Source organism: Phaseolus vulgaris, chromosome 11 (genome assembly GCF_000499845.2).
Source record: "Phaseolus vulgaris cultivar G19833 chromosome 11, P. vulgaris v2.0, whole genome shotgun sequence".
Taxonomy (NCBI): Eukaryota; Viridiplantae; Streptophyta; class Magnoliopsida; order Fabales; family Fabaceae; genus Phaseolus; species Phaseolus vulgaris.
This window is the reverse complement of record NC_023749.2, coordinates 25536667-25546798: the sequence shown is the minus strand read 5'-3', so window position 1 is coordinate 25546798 and position 10132 is coordinate 25536667.

The window sequence follows — 10132 nt, the reverse complement described above, 5'->3', positions numbered from 1 at the left end:
ATCTCCTCTTTGCGCGCCCAACTTTCTTCGAGCTTTCTACCTCAAGACCTTCCGCGATCATCTAAAGGTATGACTTTTCTTCTTCCTTGGTCCATTTAGGTTCTTTTCACCGATTGCATTCATCTCTTTCACTACCATGCATTCATCTTCTCTATTTTTCTTCTTCTCAACCCGCGCTAGGGTTTTTGCGTTTCTCATTCCGCTTTCTACTTCTCTCTCTTCCTCTTCTTCGCTTGGACCTTTCTTTCTTCTTCCCTTCCTCTGTTTTTCACCGAACCATTCATCATTCCCTCTTCTTCCGTTCATCTGACCTTTTGCTTTCCTCCATTGCTGTTACCTCGCAATGGCTCGCTTGAAGCAAACTGCTCGCATCGTTACCCCATCCTCTGGTGCACAGCCTTCAGCAAGTGCACCAGCGTCACCTCCACCTGATGCAACTCCCTATCAGGACTATGCTAGGGTTTACGACTGGGTTCCCCTGGCATTGCTGGCCGAAACTTCCACTCAACTACCTAAAGGCCATCTCAAGACCCTTCTGAGCAACGACCCTGATGAGCCCTCCTGCGCCATCGACAGGGAGAACGACTTCAACGTTCGTATACGCATTCCTCCTCAAGGGATGCCAATCTGTGTGGACGATAGGGCTACCAATGGGGTGCCCTTCACCTTCTTATACTCCGCCATCTTCAAAAGGTTGAAGTTGCGCTTGCCCTTCACCTTCTTTGAGAAGGAGCTGATGATGGAGCTAAACGTAGCCCCTTGCCAACTCCACCCGAATGCCTGGGCTTTCATACGGGCATTCGAGATCCTCTGCAATTACTTTGGGCATAACGCCTCAGTAGACGTCTTCCTACATTTCTTCGAGGCGAAGAACCCTGGGGATAGGTCTTGGGTCAGCCTGAATGGAGTGGCTGGACGAGTGATCTTGGGCCTGTACCAGCAATCGTTTAAAGATTGGAAGGGCAGGTTCTACATGATCTCTGCTACTCAGCAAAGCCCAACGCTGCTCGAGGGGTTTCCCCTTTATTGGGTTCCTGGAGTCGAGTTCAAGAAACCCCGGGGCCTTGAAGCCATGGCCCCCTACGAGCGCGAGCTGTGTAGGTTGCTCCTAGGGGCAAAGTATAACTCGGCCCTTCTCATCAAACACGAGTTTGATGTGGTGTCTCTGAAGAAGTACATAGGTAGGCTCTTCTTCTTGCACCCCTTAGAATACTTGCACACCCTCATGCATACTTGCATAACATTTTATCAACTTGCATAATTATGCCATCTAACTCTTCCTTTTACCCTTGATGTAGACATGACTTCAGGGAAAGATAGGAGGAGGGCATTACTGGAGCTTGCCCGGACCAGGGGAGCCAATGGGACTGGTTCTTCCTCCTCTACCACCGAGCCCATCGCAGCTCCCCCTCTCTCGGTCGCGCCAGCTGAAGGCCCCGAGCCAGAGAAGAAAAGGAGAAGGCTAGTAAAGGCCTTTCCCACCACTGTGGCGGTCGCTGCTGACCCTACCCCCTCAACCGAGGAGGAGAGTTCTGGCTCTCCTCTCATACATCGCAAGAGGAAACACCAAGAGGTTGGGGGGCTTCTTCTCTCAGGCCTGAGGAAATTGAAGTGGTACAGATCGAGGAGGGTTCACCCCCACCTCCTTCTACTCAACCTGCCTCAGCACCAACTTTCTCTTCCTCCCCTCAGCGCCTACCATCTCCGACGCCTCAACCTCTGTCTCCAGCATCACTTCCACCTGCACCCCCAGCGGGCCAAGCTATTGGTCAACTCACTCCACCTGCTGGTAGTGATTCTGCCCATTCAGGGGGTCTCTCAAGACTTCCTGCATCACCACCACCGCCAACCTCTGCTACTATTGCTGAAGGTGGTGAGGCCAGCTCGCAGCCAAGCAGCTCTGGCGCTAGTAATGAGAATTTCAGTCGGGTCATTGCCTTGGTTCGACATTTCATACGCAGCCGTGAGCTTCTCGAGTGGAGTGGGCAGGAGGTGGACATACACTTGGCCAAGCAGATAGTGCTTTCCCTAGAGTTTTCCACCCAGCACCGCAAGCAACTAGTCCTGGAGAAGAGGATCAAGGAGCTTGAGCACGACAAGAAGTCACTGTAGAGTGACTTTGAGGCTGCCCAAGGGTCTGTAGACCTGATGAGGGACATGGTGGAAAAGTCCAGGAAAGAGTACCTATCGCAGGTCCAAGAGACCTTCAAGACTGAGATTTTGATGGGACAAGCTGTCAACGCTCTGGACAGCGAAGTGGTGGAGCTGAGGAGCAAGGTAATCAACTTGGAGGCTGAGACTTCCTCCCTACGCCAACTGAACTCACAACTAGCGGGGGATCTCAAGTCCACCAAGGAGGAGGCCATTGAAGGGGGGAGGAAACTTGAGAAGGCAGTGGATAAGCTTTCTGCGATGAAGGTCGAGCTTGCCGAAGCAAAGGGCAAACTGGGAGAAGCTACCTCTTCCATTGCTTCCCTCACCATTGAGAAGAACGCCTTGGAGTCTTCAAAGCAAAAGCTCGAAGCTGACAACGCCGAACTTATGAACGTGGGTGCTGACGCCCTTGCTGATGGGTTCGAGTTGGCATTCGAGCAGATTCGTTGCGTTCTTCCTGACGTGGACCAGTCGCAATTCAGCATCTACCACGAAGTGGTAGATGGCAAGCTCATTCCTCCTTCTTAAGTTTTCTTCTTGTAATTTCATATTTCTGCACAATTCCTGTACTTGAAACTTGTATATAAACCTTGGTGTAAATACATACTTGCTTCAGCTATATGTTTCTTCTCTCGTACCTTCTTAAGCTTCATCTTTCTCTTTGGACACGACTAACTGTTAACTAGCTTAGGTTTAGCGCGATCTGTACTCTTTGATCTTGACCTCTACCTTGATCACGACTAACAACTCCCTTAGCTTTGTCTTTAACAGTTCTTATGCAGCGCTTCGTACTAGATGACTGACTAGGCATAATCTGTCTGCTTCGGCTTGTTGTGTAAGAACTTGTTTGGAAAAGCTTCCTCCAACAAGACACTACCCACTAGCATATCCACCGACAACTCATCAGTCATCGTTCTTCGGTCTTCACCTTGCTTCTCTGTTGTTCTAGCGCTAAGTGCATAGAGGACTTTGACATCGATCGTCAGAGGTGATGCCTTGTTTTGGGGGAAGAAGAGTGTTTCTCGATAGCCCCTCTTATCTTCCCCAAGGTCATCAACCTTGAGCGGATCGGGTCGTTATTTCCCTTCCTCACTCCTGGGGTGAGAAGGGTTTAAACTAAGGGCTTTACTGGGCCAATATTGGTATATGCCAAGTGGGTAAGACGTTTGTCGAAATCCTTCCTTTCCCTCTCTTGGTCTTACTAGCACCCCTGGCTTTTCGAACCTTAGTCGCCTGCACTCACACCTGGGGTGAGGAGGACTTAGATTAGCGCCCATATTCGCGCCAAGGGCGAATAAGGCCTAACCGATCACCTGCACTCGCGCCTGGGGCGAGGAGGATTTTAACTTGAAAACTTTCGCACACTTGATATGCTGATAATCTTTTCATTGGGTGGCCTCGTTAAAAACCCTCCTTAGGGAAAAGAGTGCCCCCTTATCTGTTCAACTGTTTTCAGTATATACACCGAGTGTGTCTTTAGCGCGAGAACGCAACTACTTTACAACTTAACTGAAATAAAATTTCAAGTGGGTGGCGTTCCACGTTCTGGGGATTGCTCCTCCTTCCAGAGTTTCCAGCCGATAAGCTCCATTCTCCAATGCCTCAACCACCCTGTATGGACCTGTCCACTTTGGAGACAACTTGTTTTCCATTTCATTCTGATGCGCCTTTCTCATCACCAGATCACCTTCCTGGAAGCGCCTGAGCCTCACCTTGGAGTTGTGCCTCCGTTCTACTCTTCTCTTGACGGCTTCAGCACTAACTCTGACTTCTTCTCGCACTTCGTCCAGTAGGTCGAGATTCACCTTTCGCTCTTCGTTGGATTCTTCGGCAATGAAATTCAAAAACCTGGGGGAGCTCTCCTGTATCTCTACGGGAATCATGGCATCTGTCCCATAGACAAGGCTAAAGGGTGTCTCATGGGTGCTGGACTGTGGAGTGGTATGGTAGGACCATACGATTCTGGGGACCTCCTCTGCCCATTTTCCTTTAGCTTTCTCTAGTCTTCGCTTAAGCCCCCTGAGCAGTACTCGGTTGGCTGACTCCACCTGCCCATTGGTTTGTGGGTGTTCCACCGAGGTGAAAACCTGTTGTACCTTTAACTCCTCGCACATCTTCTTTAGCTGATGACTTGTGAATTGGGTGCCATTGTCGGAGACCAGCCTCTTGGGTACTCCGAAACGGCAGACAATGTTCTTCCAGACAAAGTGCTCGACTTTCTGTGCGGTGATGTGCGCGGCTGGTTCTGCCTCCACCCACTTGGTGAAATACTCGATGGCCACGATGAGGAACTTCATCTGCCTTATCGCCAGGGGAAAAGGTCCCAGGATGTCGATTCCCCATGTGTGAAATGGCCACGGGCTATGGATGGACTTCAACTCTTCGGGAGGTGCCTTATGCCAATCTGTGTGAAGTTGACACTGTTTGCAACGCTGGGCATACCTCACGCAGTCTTCCTTCAGCGTTGGCCAGTAGTAACCCGCGCGGCGGATCCTACTTGCCAAAGCGCGACCACCTACATGACTTCCGCACACCCCCTCGTGTAGCTCTGACATAAGCCTAGTGCATTGCTCGCCATACACGCAGATCTGCACAGGATGAGAAAACCCAAATCTAAACAGGTTTCCATCAATCAAAGTAAACTTACTCGAGCTCCTCTTTATTCTTTTTGCCTCTGTCGGGTCCAGTGGGAGTACACCGTCTTCTAAGTACAACTGGTACGGTGTTATCCACGTGTTGGGCTCCTTAGCAGCGCAGACATCCATCACCTCATCGGTCTTTGCCGGTCGCGCTCTAACCCTTGGCGCTTTCAACGTCTCTTGAGTCAGTGAACGATGACCGATCGCCAAACGCTCCATCGATTTGTACACCCGAAGTACCTGGTTGTCTGACACGAACGCTCGCGGTACCTTCAAGGTCTCCTGAATGACGGTCCTCTGTTTTCCCCCCTTGCCTGAGCTGGCCAGCTTGGCAAGCAGGTCTTCTCTGGCATTTTGCTCTCTCGGCACATGAACCAGTTCAAACTCGGTGAAGGACGTCTTCAGGAGCTGTACGTACTCCAGGTAAGCTGCCATCTGGGGATCTTTCGCCTGGAACTCCCCTGTAACTTGCCCGGTGACTAGCAAAGAGTCACTCTTAGCAACCAGACTTCTTGCTCCCATTTCTCTTGCTAGCAACATTCCTGTGATCAGTGCTTCATACTCCGCCTGATTGTTGCTAGCCTTGAAGGCAAAGAGGAGGGACTGCTCGATCAGCACTCCGTTCGGGCCTTCCAAAATGACCCCAGTGCCGCTTCCCTGCTGATTGGAAGAGCCATCCACTGATAATACCCATCGGAAGTCTAACCCTTCTGAAGGTGTCGCGACCGACGACAGCTCGACCACAAAGTCGGCGAACACCTGCCTCTTTATCGGTCCTCGGGGCTCGTACTGAATATCGAACTCTGACAATTCCACCGCCCACTTGACCATCCTTCCCGCTACGTCTGGTTTCTTTAGCTCCTTTTGGATGGGCAGATCTGTCATTACCACTACTGTGAAGCTGTGGAAATAATGTCTGAGTCTTCTTGCTGAAAATACTACCGTCAGGGCAGCCTTCTCAAGGGCTTGGTACCTTGTTTCAGGGCCTTGCAGAACCTTACTCACAAAGTACACAGGCCTCTGGACCTGATCTTGCTCTTGCACCAGGACTGAACTAACTGCTCTCTCCGTCACAGCAAAGTATAGACGAAGAGGGGTGCCCACTTGTGGTTTACGCAAGACCGGTGGGCTTGCCAGGTACTCCTTCAACTTGATGAAGGCCTCCTCGCACTTCTGTGTCCAAAGGAATCTGCTGTTGCGCTTAAGACACTGGAAATACGGATGACCTTTCTCCCCTCCAGCGGACATAAACCGGGATAATGCTGCCAGCCGACCGGTGAGTTGTTGCACCTCCTTCACCGTCGTTGGACTCCTCATTGCCACAATTGCTGCGCACTTCTCTGGATTAGCTTCGATTCCACGCTCTGTCAGGAGGAATCCCAAGAACTTCCCTGCCTCCACGCCGAAAATACATTTCTCAGGGTTGAGCTTCAACCTGTACCTGGCGATGGTGGTGAATAATTCCTCCAGATCGGCCACATGATGCTCCTTCTCTCGGGATGTGACCACCATGTCATCTACATATGCATGCACGTTTCTTTCGAGCATGGGCGAGAGCACCCTATCCATAAGTCGCTGATAGGTAGCCCCCGCATTCTTCAGCCCGAACGGCATCACCTTGTAGCAGTAGCAAGACCGTTCAGTCATGAATGCTGTCTTGCATTCATCCCTGGGGTGCATTCTGATCTGGTTGTATCCTGAGAATGCATCCAAGAAACTGAGTAGCTTCCCCCCTGATGCGCTATCCACTAGAGCGTCTATATTGGGTAGGGGGTAGGAATCTTTGGGGCATGCCTTGTTGAGGTCAGTGAAGTCCACGCACATCCTCCACTTGTCGTTTGGCTTCTGAACCAGTACCACGTTCGCTAGCCACTCTGGGTACTGGATCTCCCTGACGTGCCCTGCGGCAAGGAGCTTTTGCGCCTCGTCGTGGATCACTTTCCTCTTCTCTTCGTTGAATTTCCTTCGCCTCTGACGCACAGGTCGGACTTTAGGATCCATCGACAGGCGATGGCAAAGGAAGTCAGGGTCGATTCCTGGCATGTCAGATGCTGACCATGCGAACGCGCCCATGTGCTTCTCGATCACCCCGACGATCAACCCTCGTTCTTCTTCGCCGAGCGATCCTCCCAACTTGAACTTTTCCCCCCTTATATCTACTTCTACCCACCCCTCAGCTGGGTGGGGTCTTCCCTCGCTGGCGATGACCGCCCTCGCGATCCCTGACTCGCGAGGAGTGATCATGCCCTCCTCCTCTGCTTCCACCTGAGCTACCTGGGAGCCCCCCAGCGTAGCAGCCTCCATCTCCTGATCGCCATGCGTTCCCCTAACCACCGATCGCTCTTCGAGCACACCTGGTGGTGGTGTTGAGGTGACATGGCATATGCTCCTTTTCTGCCTGAGGCTGTTCACATAACAGCGCCTAGCCTCAGCCTGATCTGACTTGATGGTTATTACGGTCCCCTCCATCGACGGCAGCTTCAGCTTCATGTGCCTCGTCGATGGCACTGCACCCAACCTATTGAGTGTTGGCCTTCCCAGCAAGATGTTGTATGCAGAAGGGGCGTTCACCACCAAGTACCTTATCTTTTCGGTGCGGGCTGTTGTTCCATCGGTGAACGTCGTCCTCAGCTCAATGTACCCCTGCACCTCTACCTGATCCCCTGCAAAGCTGTAAAGACATCCGGTATACGGCCTTAGTTGATCGGGGGACAGCTGCAACTTGTTGAACATCGGCCAGAACATGACGTCTACCGAGCTCCCTTGGTCTACGAGCACTCTGTGCACTCGCCTTCCTGCTGTGATAAGGGAGATGACCACAGGATCGTTGTCGTGCGGTACAACGTCCCGTAGATCAGCTTTCTTGAAAGTGATATCTACCTCGGGGAAATGGCCCTCGTCCACCGAGTCCACAGCCATTACCGATCGAGCATACCTTTTTCTTTGTGATGCGGTGCATCCCCCACCGGAGAAGCCCCCCGCAATCGTTTGCACCTCCCCGTGCACAGGGATTTCATGCTGCTGTTCTCCTGCCTGGGACCCCGATGCGCGATCATCCTGCGCCTCCCGCAGGTAATCTGCTAGGAATCCAGACTTTACCAACTCCGCCAGCTGGTGCCCCAACGCCAAACAGGAGTGGAGTGTGTGACCAAAGGCTTGGTGAAACTCACACCACTCGTTCTTTTTCCTCCCTAGTACCTTGTCTGTCTTCTCTGGTACTCGGAGTCTCGCGGCTATGGCAGGAAGGGCGATCAGATCCGCCAACCCTACCATGAAATCGTATCTTGGGGGTGCATTATTCTCCCTTGCACGCCCCCTGCCCTGGTCCTTCCTGGGTGCATAAGGACGAGGTTTCCCCTGCACCTTCTTTCCCTCCTTTGCCTCATGCACCCTCGTGTGCTGCTGTTGTTTCCCCTGTCCTCCACGCGGCTTCAGCGGTGCAGCACTTCCTCTTTTCTCATAAACCTTCGTCTTTGCCACTATGTGCGCCACCGCGCGTCGCCGGATCTCCGCAAAGGTGCTGGGATGGCTTCTGATGAGCGACTCACTGAAGGGACCAGGCAGCACTCCCTTCTTAAACGCATGCACCAGCATATCCTCGTCCTTGCTGGGCAATCTAACCACTTATGCTCCGAAGCGGTTGAGGTAGTCTTTCAGCGACTCACCTTGATATTGGCGCACATCGAACAGATCGTACGACACCACTGAAGGTGCTCTGTTAACGATGTACTGCTCAGTGAAGAGCTTCGAAAACTAATGGAAGGACGTGATATGACCCTCTGGCAGACTCACGAACCATTCCATGGCCATTCCACTCAGTGTGCTCATGAACATCTTGCAATACACGGCATCTGAGCCCCCAGACAGCATCATCTGAGTGTGGAACGCCGTCAGGTGCGCTTCTGAATCTTCTACCCCTGTGAATGACGCCTTCACTCCCACTAGGTTAGGAGGTACCACGGTTTGCATGATTTCAGGGGAGAATGGCATAGGGAACGCTCTCGGAGGCGATGGTGGCATCGACATCCCTTCTCCAACAGCGCGTTCCTTCTGTGTCTGTAACGTCCTTCTCAGCTCCTCATTAACGCGATTCAGCTCATCGTTCCTACTCTGCGATGCAGCCAACTCCGCCTGCATCTTCTCTTGTTCAGCTCTCGACGCTGCGACATTGTCCTGCAGCGCACGCATCATCTCCAGGACCTGTGCCATTGTCACAGCTCCTTCCTCAGCAGATGGCGCAGGTGATGTTTGTCTTGTTCTCCTCATTTTCTCAGCAAAAACTCAGAAAAGACTTTGAGAAACTCGAAAAACTTTGGTGTGGATGGGACCACGATTCACACGGACCCCACGGTGGGCGCCAAATGATCCTGTCGCCAACTCTAACGTGGAGGAATCGCTTTGTCGCTTCCTTACCCCGCCTATGCGACTGTGCTATCCGCAAGAATGCTCTTAGAACCAACGCAACCTGCAAAACACACAGACGGCGCCTCTGGCGGCCGTTTGCACTCCGACGCTCAAGTTAGGTCACAGAATCAACAACAAAAATAATGTGTCCCAATCTCTCTCTGATTCTCTCTTTTTATTCTCTCTCTGTGTCTGTGCCTAACAGAATTCTATTACGCTATTCTCTGCGTGTGTTAGAATTCTGTTATGCTTTTGTGCGGAAACGTACCACAATCAGTAAAGACGTGGGTGTCTGTGTGTACCTTTCACGACGCGGAGTGCACCTTTATCTTGGTCGCGCCCCTCTCAGATGGTGACACGTGGAGGCATGCAACTCACATCTAACCGTACACGTGCCTCTACCTGAAGGGCTCTAGCGCATCTCTTTGTGTGCCTAAGTTATTCCCTTGCGAAGTAACTTAGCGCGTTTCTTTCATCTGGGTGAATCGCGCACTCCCAGGAGAACGCCAGGTGTGACTGGACTAGGCACACTCACCAAGCATTGCTCTCTGCATACGTGATTTCCCCTTCACGATGTCATGCACGTAATGGGTTGAGAGAGTCACCAATCACTGACTGGTTTACTAACTCCCTCAGGCGACCATACCGGATGATCTCCTCCCTAATTTCTCTGCCACCTGATCCACGTGTCACCCTACGGGTGGTCCACGTGGTTATCTTCTGCTGACGTCATCGACTACCGATGACCGACCGGATCAATAATAATATAAATTATATTAATAATAATATAAATTATATTAATAATAATATAAATTATATTAATAATAATATAAATTATATTCATAATAATATAAATTATATTAATAATAACAATAATAGAAATTATATTAATAATAATAATATAAATTATATTAATGAAAATAATAATGAAAATT